Consider the following 22,951-nt stretch of genomic DNA (forward strand, 5'->3'; position numbering starts at 1 on the left):
GTGGCTCTCCTCCATCCAGTGATTCAGGAACCCAGGCTCCTTCCATCCTATGGCTTCACCATCCTGCATCTAGTCAAAGGAAGGTACAAAGGAATGTGGAGAAGGCTCACCAGCTTCATAAAAGCCTCAGCCTGGAAATGGCTCTCATCACCTCTTACATTTCATCAGTGAGGTCACATGGCCACACCTAGATATAAATGGAGCTGGGAGCTGTTGTTGCTTTCTGGGAAATTCCTCCACATGGAAGGAGTATACCATAGAAGGAAAAGCATGAATTTTAGGGATAGTTAGCAATATTTGCTACAGAAAGGGAAATATACTAAAATGGAGTCCATAAAGAATTAAATACAGCTAGGGTGCCCTTGGATCTGGCCTCTGGCCGACAATATCACTATCTTTGTCTGAATCCCTAGCTCTTAGGGCAGTGCCAAGCATATGGTAGGTGCTCAGTAAAGCTGGTGAAAGGGTCCTAATCTAATATGACTCTGGCGTCCTTATTAAAAGAGGAAATTAGGTCACAGATACACGCACGGGGGAAAGACCATGTGAAGACACAGGGAGAAGATGGTCATCTACAAGCTGAGGAGAGAGGCCTCAGAAGAAACGAACCCTGCTCACACCTTGATCTTGGACTTCTAGCTTCTAGAATTGTGAGGAAATTAATTTCTGTTGCTTAAGCCACCCAGTGAGTGGTAGTACTTTGTTATGGCAGAAAACTAACACAGGGGGAAATGAAGTCTGCTGTTCTCGCCCGTGTTTCCCTCCAGGGCATAGGCCATGAGGTAGCTGCGTGAACTTGGGTAGTGGGTAAAAACGGCAGGAGGCTCTCCTGGGCCTACAGCCCTGCAGGCCTCCCATGATGACCTGGGCACAAGGGGGGCCTCCCAGTCCATGAACACCATGACCGCCACCACCCGGCCCCTCCTCTGTGCCTCCCTGTGTTGGCTGCTGGCAGTCCTGAGACTCCTGGGTCATGGCCTCCAACCCAGGTGAGCTCAGTCCAGAGGGAGCCAGAAGTCCTGTATTTCCTGGATCCTAAGACGACATCAATTACAAAACACTATCCATTCAGTAACAGGGTTCCAGGAGACAAGAAGGACTCTGACTCAGAAGTGTGGATTGTAAGAACTACCCTGATTTTAGTCAAGGGGAAATGGGACCACCTGCATGTCTTTGAATCAAGGAAGTGAAATCAATGGTTCTAGCACAGGGGTGTGTGCTGTGACAGGGAGGGTGCTGGGAGAGAGTGAGTGATTCTGCCTCGTGGGGGAGGTCAGGACCCTAGAGGACACATGTGAGGAGGTGAATGCCGGCCCAACGAGGCAGGAAGGGTATTCCCAGCAGAGGGAACAGCATGGACAAAAGAATAAGGTGTAGACGTAGCTGCAGTAGCAAGGATACGTGTAGAGGAGCAAATGGAGGTGAGACAGGGCAGACAGAGTGCAGACTGTGAAGGGCCTGGGATGCCGTGCCCAAGGTCCTCAAGTGCATCTAGAGCAGAGGGTGGGAAATGAGGCCACAGGCCAGGAGAGCGCCCCGGGCCCATTCGGAACAGGGGGCTCCAAAGCAGATCTGTTATCACAGCTCCATTTCCTTCAGAGGCTCCCCTCGTGAGAGCACAGATGCTTGGTAACCAAGGGATGGTCTATTTAAAGCCACTTGTGAGTCGGTTCTAGGAAGCATACTGCAGGGTGGAGAGGGAGGGAGGGAAGGAGGAAGAAGGCCCTGAGGGGGAATGGTCTGCCCTGAGCCCACTGTGAGGTCTGGGGCAAGTCCCTGCCTCTCCCTGGGCCTCAGCTTCCAGCACCTTGTGGTGGAAAATTGTGCAGGCTCAAGAGGCAGCTGCGTGGGTTCAAAGCCAGGCTCCATCTCTTACGGTATGTGTGCTTTGGTCAAATTACTTAATCTCTGGGCCTAAGTTTTCTCCTATGTTAAGGGGCTAATAATGGTACCTACCTTTTAAAGGTGCTATGAGGATTAAATGAGATAATGCACATAAAGCCCCTTTAACAGTGTCTGACACACGCAAAACACTCAAAATCAGCTATTGTAAAATATGAGATGATCATGATGGACTAGCTTTGGAGGTTTTAAACCTTACACGGTGGTTTTTTCCAACATATTTGGAACTGCAGTGTGTAAGAAAGGTTACGTTGACCTCTTCTGGCTGATGCAGGTGGAGACCCCGAGACCAGGCCCTCAGCATCCCCCTTCCACAGGGCTGTCTCCCAGCACCCCCTCCCCCCAGGACACCTCCGCAGAACTCTTAGGCACCAAAAACACCAGGTTGAAAGCGATTGTCCCAGAAGATTGCTGAGGTCTCTCAGCTGCTCTTTTTTTTTTTTTTAAATTTCATCGAAGTATAGTTGATTTACAATATTGTGTTAATTTCTTCTCTCAGCTGCTCTTTTTAATCTAATTCTTATTTCTGAAACCTGAGTATACATCTGGAATAGCTATCCTTTACAGCTCAAAATCCATTTTCCAAAATCATCAGCTGCGCCAGGCCTCAGGGACAGTCTGGGAAAGGCAAACCAAAGTGGACACGGAGAGGTGAGGAAGTTGTTTGAACAAAAATCCTGACTGCAAAGACCCACAGACGACCAAGTACCACCTCCGCATTTTTTTTAAGCCAATACATTTTTAGTTAAGGAATTTCACACACTGTGATTCATTCCACTGCCTATCAAAGTTAACTTAGTTCCTCCAAAACTTGAGTCAAACTTATCTTCAAGATAGGCATTTTTAAAAGATCCCATACTTCATCCACAGTTGTTCTGTCAGTCAGCCTGGTCGCAATTTTCTTAGTTGGGTTTCTTTTATCTCCACTTGAATGAGGACATACTGATGACGTACTTCAAAAAGTATCCCACCTAGAATCTTTGGGATCTAGTTTTTCAAATAATTCACTTTAGGGCTCTAGCAGTTGACCTGCAAGAAGTACATTGCTATTTTGGCTAATGATCTAAAATGCATCATTCCTTAGCACATTTCTCGTATTGCAGTTGTGGTACATCCAGTTTTCACTCATGACCTTAGCAAAAAGGTTAACAGTCTCATTATCACCATTTCAATAAATTTACTGTGATGTAAGCAGAACTTGTGTCTCAATTTAGTCCCATGAACAATTTCTGGACAATATGACCAACAGTGCCCTTCTCATTAAGAATGAGGCTTTACCTCCACATTTTTTTATTGAGGTATAGTTGCTTTACAATATTATATAAGATTCAGGTGTACAACATAGTAATTCATAATTTTGGAAGGTTATACTCCATTTATAGTCATTATAAAAAATCGGCCATATTCCTCGTGTTGTACAATATTTCCTTGTAGTTTATTTATTTTATACATAGTATTTGCACCTCGTAATCTCCTACCCCATCTTTCCCCTTCTCCCTTCCCTCTCCCCACTGGTAATCACTGTTCTCTACATCTGTGAGTCTGTTTCTTTTTCATTATAGTCGCTAGTTTGTTGTATTTTTTAGATAAGTGATATCATACAGTATTTGTCTTCCTCTGTCTGACTTATTTCACTTAGCATAATACCTTCCAAGTCCATCCATTTGTTGCAAATGGCAAAATTTCATTCTTTTTCGTGGCTGAGTAGTATTCCATTGTATGTATATACCACATCTTCTTTATCCATTTATCTGTTGATGGACACTTAGTTTTCTTCCATATCTTGGCTATTGTAAATAAAGCTGCTATGAACATTGAGGTTCATGTATCTTTCTGAATTAGTGTTTTTGTTTTCTTTGGATATATACCCAGGAGTGGAATTGCTGGATCACATGGTAGTTTCAATTTTTTGAGGAACCTTCATATTGTTTTCCACAATGGCTTTAGGAGCATATTTTTTAAAGATAAGTCGTGCAGATGTGACCATCTCCACCAGTCAGAGTCCAGGGTAGTTTCTCATCCCTTTGCCTCTAGATGGTCGGCACTGCCATTGCCCTGTGTGTGGTGCCCTATGGTTGTCTCTTCTCCACTATGGGACTGCGTTTTGTTCTTTCACCTCCGATCCTAGCACAGGGTCTTTTTTTAGCTGGCACCCAATAAATAGATATTGGATTGATCGAACGGAATTGAATATGGAACCTCTACATGGTCAGCTCCAAGCTGCATTCAACAATGACCCAGGGGCTTTGCAGACGCCGCCACCCCGGAACCTCCCGCGCTGCCCAACCGTGGTCAACCCTACCGTGTTCTTTGACATCGCCGTCGACGGTGAGCCCTTGGGCCACGTCTCCTTCGAGCTGTTTGCAGACAAAGTTCCAAAGACAGCAGAAAACTTTCGTGCTCTGAGCACTGGGGAGAAAGGCTTTGGTTATAAAGGTTCCTGCTTTCACAGAATAATTCCGGGATTTATGTGCCAGGGTGGTGACATCACACGCCATAATGGCACTGGTGGCAAGTCCATCTATGGGGAGAAATTTGATGATGAGAATTTCCTCCTGAAGCACACGGGTCCTGGCATCTTGTCCATGGCAAATGCTGGCCCCAACACAAACGGTTCCCAGTTTTTCATCTGCACTGCCAAGACTGAGTGGTTGGATGGCAAGCATGTGGTCTTTGGCAAGGTGAAAGAGGGCATGAATATTGTGGAAGCCATGGAGCGCTTTGGGTCCAGGAATGGCAAGACCAGCAGGAAGATCACCATTGCTGACTGTGGACAAATCTAATAATAAATTTGACTTGTGTTTTATCTTAACCACCAGACCATTCCTTCTGTAGCTCAGGAGAGAACCCCTTCATCCCCATCTGCTCAAAATATACTATAATCTTTGTGCTCTCATTGCACTTCTTTGGGTTCCATATTTTCCTTATGCCCCTCCAAGTTTAGCTGAATTGCAAAGTTAAGTTTATGGTTATGAAATAAAAACTAAACAACCAAAAAAAAACAAGAACAATGACCCGGAAAGACCTGGATCCTGACTGCACAGTGGTCATTGATGGGGTGGGAAGATTGCTAAGTACAGGTGTGATAGGGCTCATGACTTATTATTGAAAGATAAAATTCCAAAGCCCACAAGGGGCAGGGGTTTGCCTTTAGGTCATCCACTAGGGCTGATCTTGGGAGGACCCTGGAAAATGTCACCTTGAGGTCCTGAAACAGAAGGTCTCCTTGTTTCCTGGGACCCCAGAACCCACTGCAGAGCTCTACCCGGCTTTTTCAGCATAAATAGAAGCCTGGTACCTTGTCGTACACTGTTTTCACAGCACATGCACTCTAGACGTTGGCCTTTAGGCTTCCATGGCAGACTCCAATTTGCAGGCCACAGTGCGCAAAAGCTGGGAGAACAAGCCCAATCCCCAGCCTATTCTCACCAACTGCCCTCTGCTTTTCCTTCCTTCTGCTTCTGCCTCTGGTCTCATGCCAGCTGCTTCAGCCACCTTGAGCTCGTCACTGTTCTCCAAGCTCTCCCACCCCTTAGCCATCGGGTTCTCTCTACCTGGAATGTCCTTTCCTGCACCACTACCCCCTTTTATACCTACTGAGCTCCTACTCATTCTTCAAAACAATCCCAAATGCCACCTCTTCTAGGAAGCCTTCCTAAATCTCCCCAGTTGGAATTTTTAACTTTTTCTTCTCCCATCCTTCCATAGAACTTATACAGCATGTATGGTATTCTGCTTGGGTTTAAGTTATATCTCTTACTTCCGTTACTATGTTATAAACTCAGTGAGGGCAAAGATTTTTATTTTACTGGGTATTCGCATATATGTGGGAAGTCCATGGATTTGAACTTCAATTCCTAGGTCTTTATGGATATGTAAATTTAGACAAGTTACCTAATGTGTCTGAGTCTTAGTATTCCAGCCTGTAGAATGGAGGTAAGAAACCCTTTTTTCATAAGCTTATTGTGAACATTAAATAAGATGAAGTAATAATGAAAATGAAATAATAATAATGAGAGCTAATATTAAGTGCTCACTTAGGCACTGATCTAAACTCTTTAAAAGCTCATTTAAAACATTTTTTTAAATTTTAGAAATAATTATAGATTTGCAGGAAATTGCAAAATAGTGTGGAGAGGTCCTTTGTGAGGGCACCCAGTTTTCTCCAGTGGTTAAATCTTACACAATTATAGTACAGTATCAAAACAAGAAACTGACATTGGCATGATGGTGTGTGAGTACAGTTCTGTGTCCACTTGTGTAGATTTGTGTAACCACCACCACAATCAAGACACAGATCTATTCTATCTCCACAGAAATCTCCCTTATGCTATTTCTTTATAGAGCCACCCTTCTCCCTTCTACCAGTAAGCCAGTAAGGGTGGCTTACTTTTTGCCACCCACCCTTCTCCCTTCTACCATGCTTAACTCCTGGCAACCATTAGTGTGCTTTCTATCTGCATACTTTTTTCATTTCAACAATGTTATCTGAATGGAATGACACAGTATGTGACCTTGTAAGGTTGACTTTTTTCACTCAGCATAATCCATCCAAGTTGTTTTATGCATCAGTAGTTCATTCCTTTGTTGTTGCTGAGTAATATTCCATGGTGGGATGTACCATGGTCTAGCCATCGAAGGACATCTGGGTTGTTTCTAGTTTGGGGCTATTACAAATAAAACTGCTACAAGCATTCATGTATAGGTTTTTATGTGAATCTAAGAATTCATTTCTCTGAGATAAATGTCCAGGAGTGTAATTGTTGGGTTATATGGTAAGTGTATGTTTGATTTTTTAAGGAAGAGTCAACTGTTTTGCAGAGCAACTTGTACCATTTTACATTCCCATCAGTAATGTACGGTTGATTCCATTTCTCCACATCTTTGCCAGCATTTGGTGTTGTCACTATTTTTTTAAAAATCTTAGCTCTTATAATAGGTATGGTGTGACATCTCACCATGGTCTTACTTGCATTTCCCCAGGAGTGAGGGATGTTGAGCATCTTTTCACATGCCTATTTGCCAACTGAATATCCTCTTTGGTAAAATGGCTCTTCACGTCACTTGTTCATTTTCCAATTGGATTGTTTGGTTTTTTAATGTGGAGTTGAGAGTCCTTGGTCAGACATGTGCTTTGCACAAGTAGCTCAGTTAATCCTCATAACAACCCATGAAGAAGATACTAAGATGATCCCAATATACCAGATGAGGAAGCTGAGGCACCGTGGTCAGCACGCTGCCTGGCATGCAGCAGATGGGCAGTGAATAATCACCGTGAGCCATGCAGATGGAGCTCAGACCTTAGGCACATACAGCTCACGGGATTTTGGTGGAAATGGTGGGGCTGCTGGAGATAAGGATGGGAAGATAAAAGTTGAAGCCAGCAGTGAGTAGAGGGATTTAATGTCAGCTCATCAGCCCCATTTAACAGGCTGAGAAGTTGAGGCACAAGCATTGGAACACACTTCCATCTGGAAATCCCAGTAAGCCTGCTAGAATTGTCCCTTCTTCTCATCCACATCTTACCTCTCTCCTGTACCACAGGTTTGGTGAAGAGCTGCCAGTTTCCACTGCGGGGATTTTTTTTTCCTCCATGCCTACCCTTTCCAGGGCACTGGGAGGCAGCTTGATGTCATGGGAAGCACAGGGCCAGGGGTCCCAGCCTGGCAGTGAATAGTGTGGGAAGTGAACGCTTTACCTCCCTGAACTTTCCATCTCCACATCTGTAAAATGGGAGTAACGACAGTAGCTAACTGGCAGGGTGGTTGTGTGGATTAAACGGAGAGCAGAGGGTGAGAACCGGGCTTTAGTAACACACATGGATTCAGAATGGAGCGCCCTCCTTTCTATCTATGTGACCGTGAACAGTGTTCTTAACTCTTCTAAGCCTCAGTTTCCTTATCTGGAAAATGGGGACTATCACAGTTCTACCTTATAGGGCTGGGGTGAGGATTAAGTAAGATGATACATGTGAAGCATTTGAACAGATCCTGTCTCTAGATGAACATGATGAAGCACTTACTTTTTGCCAGAATCTGCTTATCTTAGGTTGAGCTCATGCAAAGTAAGATGAGGCACCAAGACAAGGATATAGGTGCAAGAAGTTTACTTGGGAGGGGATCCCAGGAAGCGGAGTGAGAGAGAGGAAGGGAGACGGGGAAGGGAGTTGCTCTGTGGGCATCTGGGGCTCAGAGAGATCGTGGGGGACATGCCTCAGAATTGTTGCACTGGGTTGGGGCGGGGGGTGGGGGTGAGGAGGATGCAGTGTTTATCCACCATCTCCCAGGCCTCCTAGGCTGAGGGTTGATCCTGGGACATTAATTCTGCCATGCTTTTACCTGCCCTGAACTTGAATTAAGCACATTTCCACGACCAGAGAGAGAGAGAGACAGAGACAGAGACATCCAGGGGGCCTGAACTATCTCCAAGGGGACTTGGGTGGGTGCTGGCAGCCTCTGCTACATTGCACTAAGCACTTAAAACATTAACTCATTCAATCCCTACAACAACTTTAAGAAAGCGCACGATTTCCATCCCCATTACAACCCAGCTCCCAAACACTTGCAGACACATTCAAGAAATGAAAGTTCCACAGCACGATACTAATCCTTGCTCTGCCCAATGCACTCTTGAAATTTTCTGTATTTTTTATCACGTTATTTAAAAAATGCTATTTGTCACCCACTAAACTGTTTTCATAACCCAGTAACGGGCTGCAATCTACAGTTTTGGAAAAGATGGTGCTCTAACATTTGATTTAATAGGACAACGTTGATGACAGTGATGATGTCATAGGGCTGGCATCCGGCCTGGTGCCCAGAATGTGCCCAGAGAATGTTGGTTTCCTTGCTTGCCCCTCTTGGCAAACCAGAGCCCGTGAGCAGCTGCCTCCCAGGCTTGCAGACGGAGGCCTGAGCTGGCTCAGCTCGTCTCCTGCTCTGACCCAGACCTGCCCCGGTGGGGTCTGCTCGGCCTCCTCCAGGGGGATGGGCACCATCTTGGGCCGTGACCTCCAAGTCACCAGCTCCCCAGAAGCGAGCCCCTCCTTGGGAGACGAGGTTATGCCCTGTCCCCACGACGCTGTCACTTCCTTCCCCTGAGTCTTTCTGAGTGAGGATTGTTCCCCTAATCAGGATGGAGACGCAGCTCATTACAAGCTGGTGAGGCAACGGCTCTGTGCTCCAGGCCCGAGACAGGCTGTCTGGGAGCTTGGCCAGCTTCCCGCTGCCCTGGACACCAGGGCAGTGGCCTCAGAGCGGAGCCAGCCTGCTGGGTTGGTTTGCCCCCTTCCCCAGGGACACAGGCAGCCAGACACTCTGCTGAAACTTCCACGGCTTCCACTATCATAAAAATTCTGCCGTGCTTAGACAATGAGTTTCTTCCAACCCTCAGTGCTTCTTCGAGAGCATCTCAACAGCATCCTTAATAATAACTGGCATTTACCATGCACTACGCACTATGTCGAATGCTTTGTATGCAGCGTGTTACAGCGTGTGGTCTTTACAGCAGACCCACTAGATAGGCATGATCGTCCCCAGTCCACAGACGCAGAAACTGAGGTGTGGAATGTTTTGGTAACTTGACAAGCTCACCAGGCGGTTACTAAGTGGCCACACCCAGCTGTCCCCAGATTCCACACCTGCTTCCCACATCGCCAGGCTGCCTGCAGGAATGTCACCCAAAGTTCCCCCTTCCTCCTGGTTTCCAACCCTGGCTTCACTCTGTGCAGCGGCCAGGTGAGTTCCCACAGGTGACTTCCCCTCTGCGAGCCAAGTTGCCCTCTTCCATTCCTAATGGCACCTCCTTTCCTTCCTAAGGCTGTTAGGAGGAGTCAAGGAAATAATGTGTATAAATGAATCTCTGAGAGCTCCTGGTGCGTTAGAAGGTTCTCAATAAATCTATTTATAAAAGAGGCGATTCAGCTCTTTTTCCACTGACTTGATAGCATCCCGCAGCCATTTCCCACAGGCATGATGTCACCATCCTGAGGGGGCATGGCAGACGATCTAGAAGCCTTCCTGTGCTCCTGGGCTTCTCACTTGTGCCTTGTCTCACCCCACTGCTCGGCCACACTGACATCCCCTGGGCAGAAGTCTCCAGCATGACTACTGTCTCTCTGAGGGCTGCGAAGAAACCATTTATTTCTTCCAGCAGCAGATCCCTCTGCCCGGGACGAGGGGGAGTGGTCGTGTAGTGGGGGCAGAGGCTGGTGCTGGAATTCTCATTAGCTGCAGTTGAATTACTGCCTGCAGTATAGGTTTATAACAACAGTAAGCCCCAATTAGTTGCTTGTTGCTTCAGAAATAATTACTGATAGCGGCCCCTTTGTCTTTGCTGTAATTCCAGCTTCATTCCCAAGCTGCAGGGGTCTAAATGGAAAAGTTGGGGTTCTGGGGTGCATGTGGAATGTTTGCACCGAATGGTGGGTTTCGCCAGGGTGCGTGCGTCTGTCTGAGATGAGTGGAGGCGTGCCCATGGCCGGTTCCCCCCCATGAAGACACCTCTGCAGAGGAAACCTGGGACCTTGATCCCGAGCGGATGATGGAGATGGGGCTCTGCTTTCAAGGCGGGTGGGCCTGAGAAGTGCCACCCGCTGCACAGACAGACCACACTGTGAACCGTGCCTGCGACATAACCCCTCCGCTGCCCCGGGGACCAGTCCCAGCCACTAACCATAGCAGCGACAGGCACAGCCAGGTGGCAGAGCTGCTTTCCAGGGTGAGGAGTGGGTGTGCCATTTCCCCTGCGAGGACAGAGCCCCGGTCTCGGCCATGCCTCTGATCCACAGTCTAAGGGGGCCTTCCTACCGCACTGAGGAGAACTTGGGCATGCGGGGACCTCAGGGTTCCCCAGCACAGGAGGCAGGCACAGCGACCGGCCATCTGTGCTCCTTGGGGGATACGCTCAGGTAAGGCCATCCACGGCTTTGTTCCAGTCTCCTAGCTTCAGGGCATTCTTCTTTGCTCTGAACCTGCTTTCATGCTGCTTTGCCTCTTTAACTTTTATTCTGTTGCACCTGTGAGAATATTGTAGTGCCGAGAAGCTATTGTCTTTGGAAGCCGTGTAGTAATTAGAGCTAACACGTATTGGTAACTTATTATCTGCCAGACACTTTTCTACGTGCTTTAGATGTATGTTCTCATTTAATCCTCACCGATAACTCCCTGACGTAAGTACAATTGTTATCATCAGCCCTGATTTGCAGATGGGGAAACTGAGCCTCAGAAAGTTTATGTAATTTGCCAAGGTCACCCAGCCCATCACTGGCGTAGCTGGGGATTCCCTCCCAAGCAGTTTGGCTCCACAGCCAGGCTTTTGACCACTAGGTAATCCTGCCTCTTATTGGAAGAACTTGAACCTTTAGGGAACTGGGTACCTCACAATGCAAATATCCCCACTGATTTTTCTTTGATCGGCTCTGAATAATATGTTCTTTCATGGCCAGCTTTCTTTTTCAAAAATTCTTGGGTTGGTTTTTCATTCCAACTGTGTTCTCTGAAAGCTTCTCCCCATGTGGACCCTCCACGGTGGGTCCGGCCAGATGCCCTCTGTTCTCAGTGCTTCTGCAGCTTCAGTGATGAATGAAGTGGGTGGAGAATCTTTTGGACCTGGCCCAAGGGCCATCCTCATTTTGAGGTGACAGAGCCCTCTTTCCCACCACGTGGGCCAGCTCTCAGCCCTTTCCCATGCGTCCTGTCCCTCTTCCTTTATGACCAACTTGTCGAAGAAAGAAGCCACACTGCTGGGCCAGTAATTTGCTGTTTTTCCACCATGTTTTTTGGTCTCTTTCCTCATGAGGATCCTTTCCAATGAAATTACAAACTATTTGGCTGGAGGAACCCGCTGAAAATTCATCCTTTCTCGTGTTTTCCTTCTTGCCTTCTGTTCATTTCATCCGTTGGCCCAAACCACGATGCTGTCTCATTGTCAATCATCTGGGCTCTTCTGTGTTTGGAAGTTCATTTGGAAAATCGGGTCTAAGAGGCAGAAACGCTCCATATCATCCCAGACACAAAGGGGCCCTTTGAAGGTGCAAAGGGTTTGGGATTAAGTAAGTAAGCAAACAAGCGTGGCCTTTGAGGGGAGGAGTGTGGGGGGGTGAGGAGAAAAAGAAAACAGCTTCATAAAACTGTACCTCAGTTTATTTAGACAAGGGGAGCTTATTTGTGTTTATTCTGTGCTCACATCCCAGAGTTTCAAGGAATGCCCCTTTAATCTACTCCAGAGGCAAGGGGGCTCTTGCCAAAAATCCTTTGATGGCCAGTCTTTTTTGGAGCGTCAGGTGAAATGTGGGCTCGGGGGAGGCTGTCCTGTTTGACAGCCAGCATGAGGGGTACCTGGTCTGTTTCCCCACTTCCTGGGACTTTTCCCCTTCCGCGGGAGGGCTTGTGTGTGCCCTTCCCTCCCCAGCTCTTCCCCTAGTTACGTGTGTCCAGAAAAACCTCAAGCCTCAATGCGTAATAGCTCTTCTTTTCTTCTCTTTCCAAACCAGCTTGCACCCCTGTCTTAGTTTGGGTCCTCCCAAACTGACCCTGAGGGAAGGATTGCGATGCACGTAGTTTATTTGGGAAATGATTCCAGGCAGCATTATGAGGGTGGGGGGGTGAGGCAAAGAGAGGAGGAGGTCCATCAAAGGGGCCTCGTGGGTGGGTAACTGTTGTGGGAAGCTGGGGCTCAGTCCTGTTAGGGACCCCCTGAGGGACTGTGTGGGGCACACCTCGGAATTGGCCCACTGACGTATTTATCCTCCAACTCACAGGCCTCATTGGTTGCGGGGGGCTCCTGGGTGTGAGCGCCCCAGCACCTCTGGCCTGCCGTGTTTGGTGGCCAAGCATCTCTCAGAGAGAGAATGGCCCCATGCAGAGGGCCACTGCCACTGTCTGTGGGTGATCTCCAGGCTCGGCCAACAGTGATGCCAGAGTGTCAACAGCATCTGCTAAAGCAACCAAATGCTCAAGCACCATGAGCGTCAGACAGAAGAATAACAATGGTCAATATTGACCTCTAACCTCTAACCAATTACATGTCTATTAATCTTATTAAAGATAAGACCTTGGAGGTAGGCCCGCTGTCGGGATCTGCGGTGTAGCCTTGAGGCTGAGAACATGGACTCTGGAGCCGGAATAACTTCGTTCAAATCTCGTCTCTTCTGCTGAGCAGTTGTGTGACTCAGGCCAATTACTTAGCTTCTTTGAGCCTCAGTTTCCACATCTGCAAAGTGGGGGTAACAGTAGTACCTATTTGATAGGGTTGTTTTGAAGTTTAAAATAGTTAATATTATACATATAAAATATTATACATATACATATAAAAGCACTACAACAGTAGCTGGCCTGCAGTGGGTGTTCAATCAACACTAGCCACGGTCATCGTTCTACAGATGAGGACATCAAAGCTCGGGGGTTATCATGAGCTGCACAAAGGATGCAAGACCTTTACTCAGGCTTTCTGCAGCCACAGTCACTCCTTTCCTACTATACCACAGGACTTTGTAATCATTAACATGTGAGAAAGCACTTTATATACTGTAAAACGCTCTACAAATGCTTTGGTTATGAGCTGACTATTTCCTGATCCTTGTAACAGCAGATACAGCGGTGTTCTCTTAAGAGCTCCAGTCTAGCCTTTGAATTCTGCTATCTGTCATTGCTGTAGAGCTGGCAGTGGGCACAGTGCCTGGTTGAACATCAGCTAAGTGGGTGAGTGACCAAAGGCCCCAGGACGGGCCCCACTGACACTTCCCATCAGAGTTCCCACCTTGGAACTTCCACTTAAGTCTGGCCTTATCTGCGTCACACGCCCCAAATGCTGCCTCTCCCAATGGCCACAGGCCCCCCTCGGAAGTGCTCCCTGCTCCGCCTGCCTTCGGCCTGCTCGAGCCATCAGTGTCCCCCAAGCACAACCTCTACAATTCTCCTTCGGGTTGCCACGCCCACCAGCCCTCCCTGACCTCCCCCCACCCAGGGCTCAGAGCTGCCCTCTGCTTGCTCCCACCCCGACCCCGATGTCTGCCTCATCATGTGCTCCTGCGGTGTGTGTGAGAGGGGCCTCCCCACCTGCCTGAAAGCTCCTTGTGGGCAGAGCCGAGTGACACCTGTCCTTTATTCATCTATTTATCCATTGTGGTACCAGACACTGTACCCCATTGGGTGATTAATTGGGAAATCCGGACACACAGAACGAGCTTGGTCCATGGCTGGAGGAGCTCAGTCTGAGGGGAGAATAGCATGCAAACATCCCTAATGATGACAGTGAATCTTGGTGGGGACACAGAGCTGAGAGTGCCCAGAGACTAGGGTCATCTCTCTCCATGTGGTGCAGTCAGGGAGGCTCTTATGGAGGTGACACTAGAGCTGAACTCTTAGCTTAGGGTTGATTGGGTTGCAAGGAAAAGCAGCCTCCTCTAGGAAAAGCCAGGTGGAGGAAAAGGGGAGGGGGGCTGGATTTTAGAGGAATACAAGGAACCTTCTGGAAACAAAGAGCAGGCCCTCCCCCATGGGAGCAGAGGAGGCGTCAGGGCGCCCGGTCTTCTGTGTTGTCAGGGCCCGCCCTGCGCCTCTCCACGCAGCTTCCTTTCCCCACATGACCCCACACGGCCCAACTCTGAGCCTAGATGACCACACTTACCCATGCCCCATGGCCTCACCATATAGTTCCCAGTACCTGTGACACTTACCAGCCCAGCCCAGGCAAGGTGTCCATCCCGGCTCCAGTCAGCTTTGGCCAGGGAAGCAGGGGCATCTAGTACAAAAAGGCCACCTCAGCCCCCCTCAGTGCTGGGAAGCGAAGACTGCATCTCTGTGGCGGTTTTGAAAGGGAGTGTGTTAATTTCCAGTGGCTGCCATTACAAACTACCATAAACTCGATGGCTAAAAACCACAGAAATTTATTCCCTCACCATTCTGGAGGCCGGAAGTCCAAAGTCAAAGTGTTGGCAGGGTTGTGCCCCCTCCGAAGGCTCTGGAAAGGCCTCTGGTTCTTGCCCCTTCCAGCTTCCGGTGGCTCCGGGCATCCCTTGGCTTGTGGTAGCATCACTCCCGTCTCTGCCTCCGTCTTCACGTTGCTGTCTCCTCTGGGTCTTCTCCCCTGTTCTCCCCTTGTGAGGACGCTTGTCATTGGATTTAGGGCCCACCCTAATCCATGAGGATCTCGTCTTGAGATCCTTAGCTTAATTACATCTGCAAAGACCCTTTTTCCAAATAAAGGTTACGTTCACCGGTTCTGAATGGACATATCACTTGGGGGCCACCATTCAACCCCCCACGGTGAGAGTCTGGCAGATGGAGAAGGGAAAAGAGAGTGTATCGAGCTGAAGGGACAGCACAAGCTAAGAATCGTTGCTCAGGGAACAATGACATTACTGCTGCAGGGTCTGCTGATGGCAACAGAGGGGCCTGCGGTTAGGTGGGACCAGACCACAAAAGGCCTTCTGTGTGTCATAGTAGCTTTGCCCTGTCGGCAGCAAGTGGGCCACTGGTTGTTCATGAGCAGTGAACGAGCATCATAAAATGTGTGGTAGGCAGATCATCCTGGCTCCAGCCTGGAGTTGTATTAGAGGCAGACAAGAATGGAGGGAGGGAGATAGTCATTCAATAAGTAGTGATAAAGCACCTACTGTGTGTCAGGCATGTTTCGAGAGATTTGGAGTATAGCAATGGAGAAAAGGAGTTAAGCTGCTGCTGCTGTATTAGGTCTTAAAACCAAAGGAAGGAAAGAAAAATAAAAGCAAAGAAACAAAGATTTATCATATTAACTAGCAATAAAAGCGGAAAAGGAAAATAAGGCAGAGAAATGGGTACAGCGAGCGATGGAAGGTTTCTGTACAGGAGGTTCAAGGACGACCTCTCTGATGAGGTGAAGTTTGAGCAAAGCCTGAAGGAAGGGAGGGAGGGAGCCATAAGGTTTCTGAGGGAACAGTGTCCTAGGCAGAGGGAATGGAAAGTGCAAATGTCCTGAGGCAGGAACATTCTTGGCAGGTTCAAGGAACAGCAAGGAAGAGAGTGTGGCTGGAAGAGACTAAGAGGGAAGAAGCAGTAGGTGAGAGCATCAGAGAGGAAGTGGGTTGGAGGCCCTGGTAAAAAACCTGGCTTTTACTCTGAGTGAGATGGAGAGATTTGGGAGCATTTTAGGCCAAGAAACATCATTGGACTTAAATGTTTTAAAAGGGTTGCTCTGGAGGAGACATTAGGGGCCAGGAGGAGAGTGCAGTAGGAGGGTACTGTGATAGTAAGGATGAAGGATGACACTAGCTTGAAGCGGGGTGTGATTGGTGAGATGGTGAAAAGCAACCAGATTCTGAATCTATTTTAAATGTAGAGTTGATACAATTTGCAGATGGATCGCCTATGGAGTAGGAGAGAGAAAGAGTCGAAAAACTGACTCCAAAGTTTAGGCTCGAGCAACTGGCAGGATGGGGCTGTCATTTACCCAGAGAGGCGGGCAATGAAACAACCGGGATGGGGTCGAGAGGTTGGGGACATGCTAGTTATTGGTGGTTTGGGAAAAGTTAAGTTATTGAACCTTGCTTTGTGCCAAGCACTGTTCCAAACCCCTCACGGGTATTAACTCCATTGGAACTCATAGCTGCCCCATGAGGTGGGAACCATAGTCACCCCACTTACAGGCGAAGAAACTAAGATACTGAGAAGTTAATTAACTCACCCAGGGTCCCCCAGGTAGTGAGCTGCTGAGCTGGGATTGAGTCCAGACATGTTCCTGACAATTACAAAGGACTGCCACTAGCTCTTTGAGAGGTTGAGGGGAGGCGGTGGGGGGAAGGGATATTTATTTAGGAAAAAAACACCCAGAGGAGAGATACTGACTTGCCTCCACCCAGCCTCCCCTGGGCCACCACACCCATCTAGATCTTTTGGCCTTTGGGAGAAACTCTTAATCCTCCAGCCCAGCCCCCTCTAAGATCCTCTTGCCAGGAGGGTAAAGGGGCACTCCCCTACGCTGATCTTAAGCGTATTTACCATTTCCTCGTGTTCTGTTTGTGACACGCTGGCTTTATTTCTATCTACTTCAAAAAATACACTGCAGGAAAAAAATGACTCGGTGGAAATGTTTAAGTTTCCGGGCCCCAAACCATTTCTAAATATTATTTTTAAAAAAGAAAAAAAAAAAATGAAAAGTGGCCTAAGCTCTGCATAGCTGAGAAGGCCTGTCCAACGGGGCGAGGGAGGATGGGTGGGTGGGGAGGAGGAGGAGGAGGAGGAGGAGGGCCGGCGGCTGGCCTCGCATCCCCTCCCTGGTAGCAGCTGCAGGGCTGCCTCCTTTGCTTCATTTGTTTGCCTGGAAAGGATTCATGACGGAGGCTGCCTTTTTCTTAGGGCCTCTAGCAAGGACCCTACAAAAGGGGTCACCTCTTCTCTTAGCTTCATCAGATTTCAGATTTGGAAGGCCTTTGGGATTCAAGGCCCGGGGCCCAGGCTGTGCAGCCTCCCCGGGATGCCCTGTTCCCGTGCAGCTCTCTGCAGCCCTGCTGCTCATCTTGGAATCTGTTCGGAGAGAGAGCTGGCCGATGATTCCAGGAACTCTGGAGGCCCGTGGCATCACACCCATTCACACTGAAGCAAAAGGTTAACGGGAACGAGTGAGAGGCCGGCATTCAGGACTAAGTTTAAATTCTATAATTTTTATCTGTTTGAGGTCCATTGAAGTCCTCAGAGGCAGTTCAGCAGAGGTCTGTAGGGCGGGCCTTGTTCGATTAAAGAGTTGGGAATAATTTGTGACTGGCTTCTTGACAGCACAGCCAAGCCCCTTTGTTTGGCTGTCAAGATCCTGCATGGGCTAAGCCTGCTTATTTGCTTTTTATTTCAAAATGTCTTGGATATTGGATGCTATTATGGGTCAGGTAATTCGCCGGATGCTTTCCCATTCATTGCTTTAATCCTCACCCCAATCCTGAAGCCAAAATGTTATAATACTTATCCATAGATGAGGAAACTGAGGCTCAGAGAGGTCACCTTGCCGCCGGTGTCACAGCCAACGAGGGTTCCGTGTCCAGTGCTCCTCTGGGACCCCACCTGCGCACCTCTGGTTTCCCCCTTTCTCTGCCTCGTCTGCCCTCCCACCACCACCATTCCAGCTGCCTCAGCCAAGCTCTGCTCTGTCCCAGCGCTGCGTCTGTGCTCCTGGGGCTGGTCCAATCGGGCACTTGACGTTAGTCAAATCCAAATCCACAAGCCCTGCCCTGGGCCCCTCTTCATTCTCCAGAAAAGCACATAGCCGGAACCCCAAAGGCCACGAGGAGGCGAGAGCGCACTAAATCACCTCTGCCGAGAGATGGGGCACCCAGGACATCATGGAAGTCGAGAGGAAGGTCTCCGGCAAGTCCCTATTCTTGTCTCTGAATTATCGTTTCTTTTTATGCTTTCTCAGGCTAACTGCAATCCCAAAGGTGGGCAGGTAGCGCAGCCTTACCTGAGGTCTTGATAGGAATGCAGAATCTCAGCCCCACTCCAGATCCGCTGAATCAGAATGTGCATTTTAACAAGACCCCAAGCGATTCGGAGCACACGTAACGACGTCGGAGGTAAGCTGCTCCAGCTGGCGGTACTTCCTTCGCGCCCATGGCCAGGTCCCAGGCCAGGGCAGGGAGCAGGGGTTCGCCACAGCTGTGCACTACTCTGCCTCCTCGCTGCCAAGGCCCTCTCTTGGTTTGTGTCCCTTGGATCTGGTGAGGGCACAGTGGAGAATGACTCCCACTATTGGTAGGTGACCCCAGCTGCACAGCTGGCCCTTCAGCTTCTGCTCAGATAGGCCCCCCGGGTGTGGGTGTGATTTCCCCCCCGAATCCTCCTTTCCCAGATCTCCCCCTTGTCTGCCCTTGGCGCTGAGAGGCCGCTCGGCCCAGAGCAGAGACGAGATGATTTGTAGGCATGGGGACCAGCTCTGCTCACTTTGCCATCTTGAGCGCTGGGCAAGGCAGCCCCACCTGGTGAGCGGAGGAGGCTCCGCCTTTCTGAGCAGCGTGAGGGCAGCTGTCACGAGAGGTTGCAGCTGGAGTTTGACCAGCTCTGCATGTCAATGTGTCTGGCTGTACTTGACCCTATACGGCAGGCTTCTTGCCCCATCAGTTGACTGTACTCCTGGCCCCAAAGGTGGGAGTAAACAGGTACCTCTCCACTCACAGCTCAGCTCTTTTCCTTATCAGCCTCGGAGCCCCTAATGAATGGGTGTGGCTGGGCTGAGAGCACGATTGAGGGATGAGAAAGAAAACAGGTCCACTGAGCAGTTTGCAAGATGGGAGCTCAGATTACAGGCTTCTTAATCACAGCGCCGAAGAGAAGCTTCATGCCTAAAGGGAACCAAGGAGAAAAATAGTTCGTGCCTTTGGAAACCTTTCAACAGAGATTCCTCTGACAAGATTAACTGACCACAGAACCCTAGTTTTATTTCTTTATGATCCTTCATTTTAATTTGTATGCTCGATCAGGAGGCTAAGTGCCAGAGCGCCCACATGTGCCATTTATGGGACCGTGCTATGCCCATAAATGCATTATCCCCTTGTGTACCCAGAATCACCTTATTCTCCCATTTTACAGATGAGGAAAAGAACAGTACCAAACCCAGGGACCACAGCCAGTAGGAGCCCGTATCCCAATCTAGCTTTCTGCACCTTTCTGCATCACCATGTTCTACTACATTCCAACAGAGCAAACGGGCTGTTGTAGGACTTTGTGGAGCTCCATTTATCAAAGACACGGGTCCTTCTTGTAGAACTCGTGTTTTAATTGTAAAAACGTAGGTGCATTTCTAAACGGTAAAATGCCCTGGGGACGCTGCCTCTCCTTGGGCCTCTGCTCCCGCTTCCACCGCCCTAATGGCCCCTTGTGCACAGTGCCCGGGATGCCAGCTGAAGACCAGCAGATGTCACTGTGAAAAGAGAGCACGAGAAAAGCAAAGCCAACTGCCTTGCCTTGCTTATTAGTGCATGAACACAATGATGCCCTTGATGTTTTTCAGAGGGAGGGGTGTTCAGGCCAAGTCCATTAGGCATGTGAACTAGTCTCCACACAAAGGCCCAACTGAGATGAGAACATCCATTTATTCTGAGGAAACCTGTCCTGTGTCAGCCATGATCTGGGGGAGAAAAGATATCCATATGCTGTATGGGCAAGTCCCATTACACACACACACACACACACACACACACACACACACACACTCTCTCTCTCTCTCTCTCTCTCACACACACACACACACACACACACACACACAAAATCTGGCTATCCTGACACTAGGCAATATGAATTCTCCTGTGAGAAACAGAGTTTCCATGTCTCTCTTCGGAAGCCAGCTGTGTTAGTTTCCTATTGCTAGTTTAACAAATTACCACTAAATTTGTGGCTTTAAAACAACACAAATTTATTATCTTCTGGAGGTCGAGGTCTAAAATTGAGGTGTCAGCAGGGCTTCCGGAGGCTGTAGAGGAGACTGTTTCCTTCTCTTTTTCCAGTTTCTGGAGGCTTCCCGCATTCCATGTCTTATGGTCCCCAGCTGGCCATCAATCCCATCACCGCAACCTCTGTTTTCATTGCCACATTTCCTTCTCTCCCTCTTTGGCTTCTCTTACATCTTTAAGGGACCTTGTGATTACATTGGGTCCACCTGGGCAATCTGGAATAATCTCCCTATTTTAAGATCCTTGTTTTAATCACATCTGCAGAATTACTTTTGTCGTATAAAAGAACACATTCACAGATTCAGCGACTTCCAGAGGGCCATGAGTCAGCCTACCACACTAGCCTTTGTAAAAGCAGATAACACATGAGATTTATTAATAACCGCAGACATAGTTTTAGTCATTTACATTACTACAAAAGGATAGCAAGAAATTCCAAATATAGAAATTTGAAGGTGAAAGCTGACACAAAGGAAAGGAGGGGAGGGAGAAAAAGAAAATGTGAAATACATCAAGACCAGGTGTGTAGAAAGACAAGGAAGACTGGTGTCTTCAGGAAGACTTACAGAGAAGTGGGGTGGGAAAAGGAGAAGGGGAGGGGGAGAGAGGGAGAGAGAGGAGAGACATTTAAAGGCAGGATGGAGGGAAGGAAAAGTGTTACAAGTGGAGGGAACAGCATGGACAAAGGCCTAAAGGCAAGATGGAGCCACAGACACCTCATTCCTCCTGCTGCTGTAGTTGGTGGTTTGCAGGTGGGTCTCCTTTGGTAGACACTGAGCTCTTTGAGAGCAGGGAGTGTGTCTTCCCTTCTGGGCACCCCCGAGGGCTTAGCAGAGGCCCTGAGCTCTGCAAGTCTCACCCAGCCTTAACTAGGGGGACTCTTACCATTCAATGTCCAGGATCAGTTGAACAATTGATTCTTGGCCATGTGAGCCTCTGTGTCCTCAAAGATCCTGTTCCCGCTACCCTCAAAGCCTGAGAGGAAGGGAGAGGGCACAGCTCAGGCTGTCCACATGGGCTCTGGCGCAAAGATTTAAACTCGGTTTACATCATGGATAATTTAAACCCATCAGCAATAGCAGATAACCCTTACCGAGCTCTCACCACACATCCTCCCAGCAGTCCTGCAGGCCAGGAACTGATGTACCCCCACTCTACAGTGAGAACACTGCAGCTGGGGTCTCCCCCTCAGATGCCCCAAATCAGGTCTGAGAGTTTCTTCTTGAAGGGCCGCATCCCTTGGCCAACAAGAGGCAACCCTTCAACTGACAGCAGTCACATCCCCAGGGATATGGGTGAGGGTAACAGAGAATGTTGGACTCTCAGTTTGGGGGTTTGGATGGGGGTTGGTGCTCATCTCAGTTCCAGAAATAAACCCCCTCTTTGTTCCATCTGCATTGGTTCAATCCAGTCATTTTTTTTTCCTTCACAATTCAACTTTATTCCAAAAAGGATTTGAGGAAGCTTAAAATATATAAGCTAATACAAGATGATAACCTATACGTAGTCAAGGAAGTCAGAGTACAGTGGAAAATAGAGAGAGGGAAAATCAGATTTTATCCAGAGCAATGAGGCCAATGGGCTCACACCTGCTACCTGGACGTGGGCTACCATTGTGACACTGAGCTTTCTATAAAATGAACCCCCTTCAAAGTTTCAGAAATCTCTTATTGCTTTATAATATGTACTTAACATAAATATCTCACAGGTAAAATGCCTTATTGCTTGGAGAGCTTTTTCATCACAGCCTGGCCACATCCAGTTCTCACATAGTGGCCTTCAATATTAGGGAGGAAGCCCAGAGGTCAATTAGCTTAAGAAGAACAGAATGTGGGCACTTATTCTTTGTAGTTCCAGAATATGGATGGGTGGATGGATGGACAGATGGATGAACGATGGTTGGATGATGGATGTTGGATGGACGGATGAATGAATGAATGGATGGTGGATGGATGTTGAATGGATAAGTGGATGGATGGATGGATGAATGCAGTGATAAGAGCCTGAACCTGCTTGCCTACGTGCCTGGACATCTAGCACCATCTTGTCTCCTTCCAGAATCAGGCCAGCCCCTTCCTGGATCAGAGGGACCCAGCTGGAAAAGTTCTGTGACTGTCTGGGTTCCTCCCAGTGTCTGAGCTGAGGATATGGATGGAATGCGAGGCTTTAGGAAAAGGGATCGTGTTTTTAATCTTGCTTTTTAAATTATTATTCTGAATGTGACTTCCTGTTTCCTCCACATCAGACAGGCCTTGGGTATGGGTGGATCTCCCAGGAAGTGCTGCCCTTGGCCTCTAGGCTGGGAGTGTCCTATTGTTTGTTAGGTGATGGGGAACCAGCCATCCTATGCCCTGTCCAGAAGCCTGCCCAGTAACAAAGCATTGATGAGGTGGGAGGGCATCTGAGCTGTTCTTGGGATCTGAGCCTTCCCAGGACTTGCAGGAATTGCTACAACTCTCCCAGCCCAGGTTTCTCTGAGTCTGAAACAACTTTTCATGGTGAATAAGAGCCAAACTGCCAGAGTTGGAATCTCTTCTGTTTACTAGCCATGTGACCTTCATCAAGTTAGTGAACTTCCCTGTGCCCCAATTTTCATTAGTGATAATATCACGTACCTCAAATGTTTGTAATGAGGATGAA

The 22,951-nt window shown here is 48.4% G+C and overlaps 1 protein-coding gene, 1 non-coding gene and 1 pseudogene across 2 annotated transcripts in view; 2 read left to right on the top strand and 1 right to left on the bottom strand.

The window, feature by feature from the left end:
- The window catches only part of NAV2 (neuron navigator 2), a 746,877-nt gene that overhangs the window by 244,615 nt on the left and 479,311 nt on the right, over positions 1-22,951 (top strand). The gene's annotated exons all lie outside the window — the stretch shown is intronic.
- On the bottom strand, positions 3,043-3,176 carry LOC137772729 (small nucleolar RNA SNORA1). Its single transcript, XR_011075534.1, has one exon. It is a non-coding gene; the product is annotated as a small nucleolar RNA SNORA1 (small nucleolar RNA).
- On the top strand, positions 4,220-4,798 carry LOC137771370 (peptidyl-prolyl cis-trans isomerase A pseudogene; annotated as a pseudogene).

The sequence above is a fragment of the Eschrichtius robustus genome, chromosome 11, assembly GCF_028021215.1.
Source record: "Eschrichtius robustus isolate mEscRob2 chromosome 11, mEscRob2.pri, whole genome shotgun sequence".
NCBI classification, from domain to species: Eukaryota; Metazoa; Chordata; class Mammalia; order Artiodactyla; family Eschrichtiidae; genus Eschrichtius; species Eschrichtius robustus.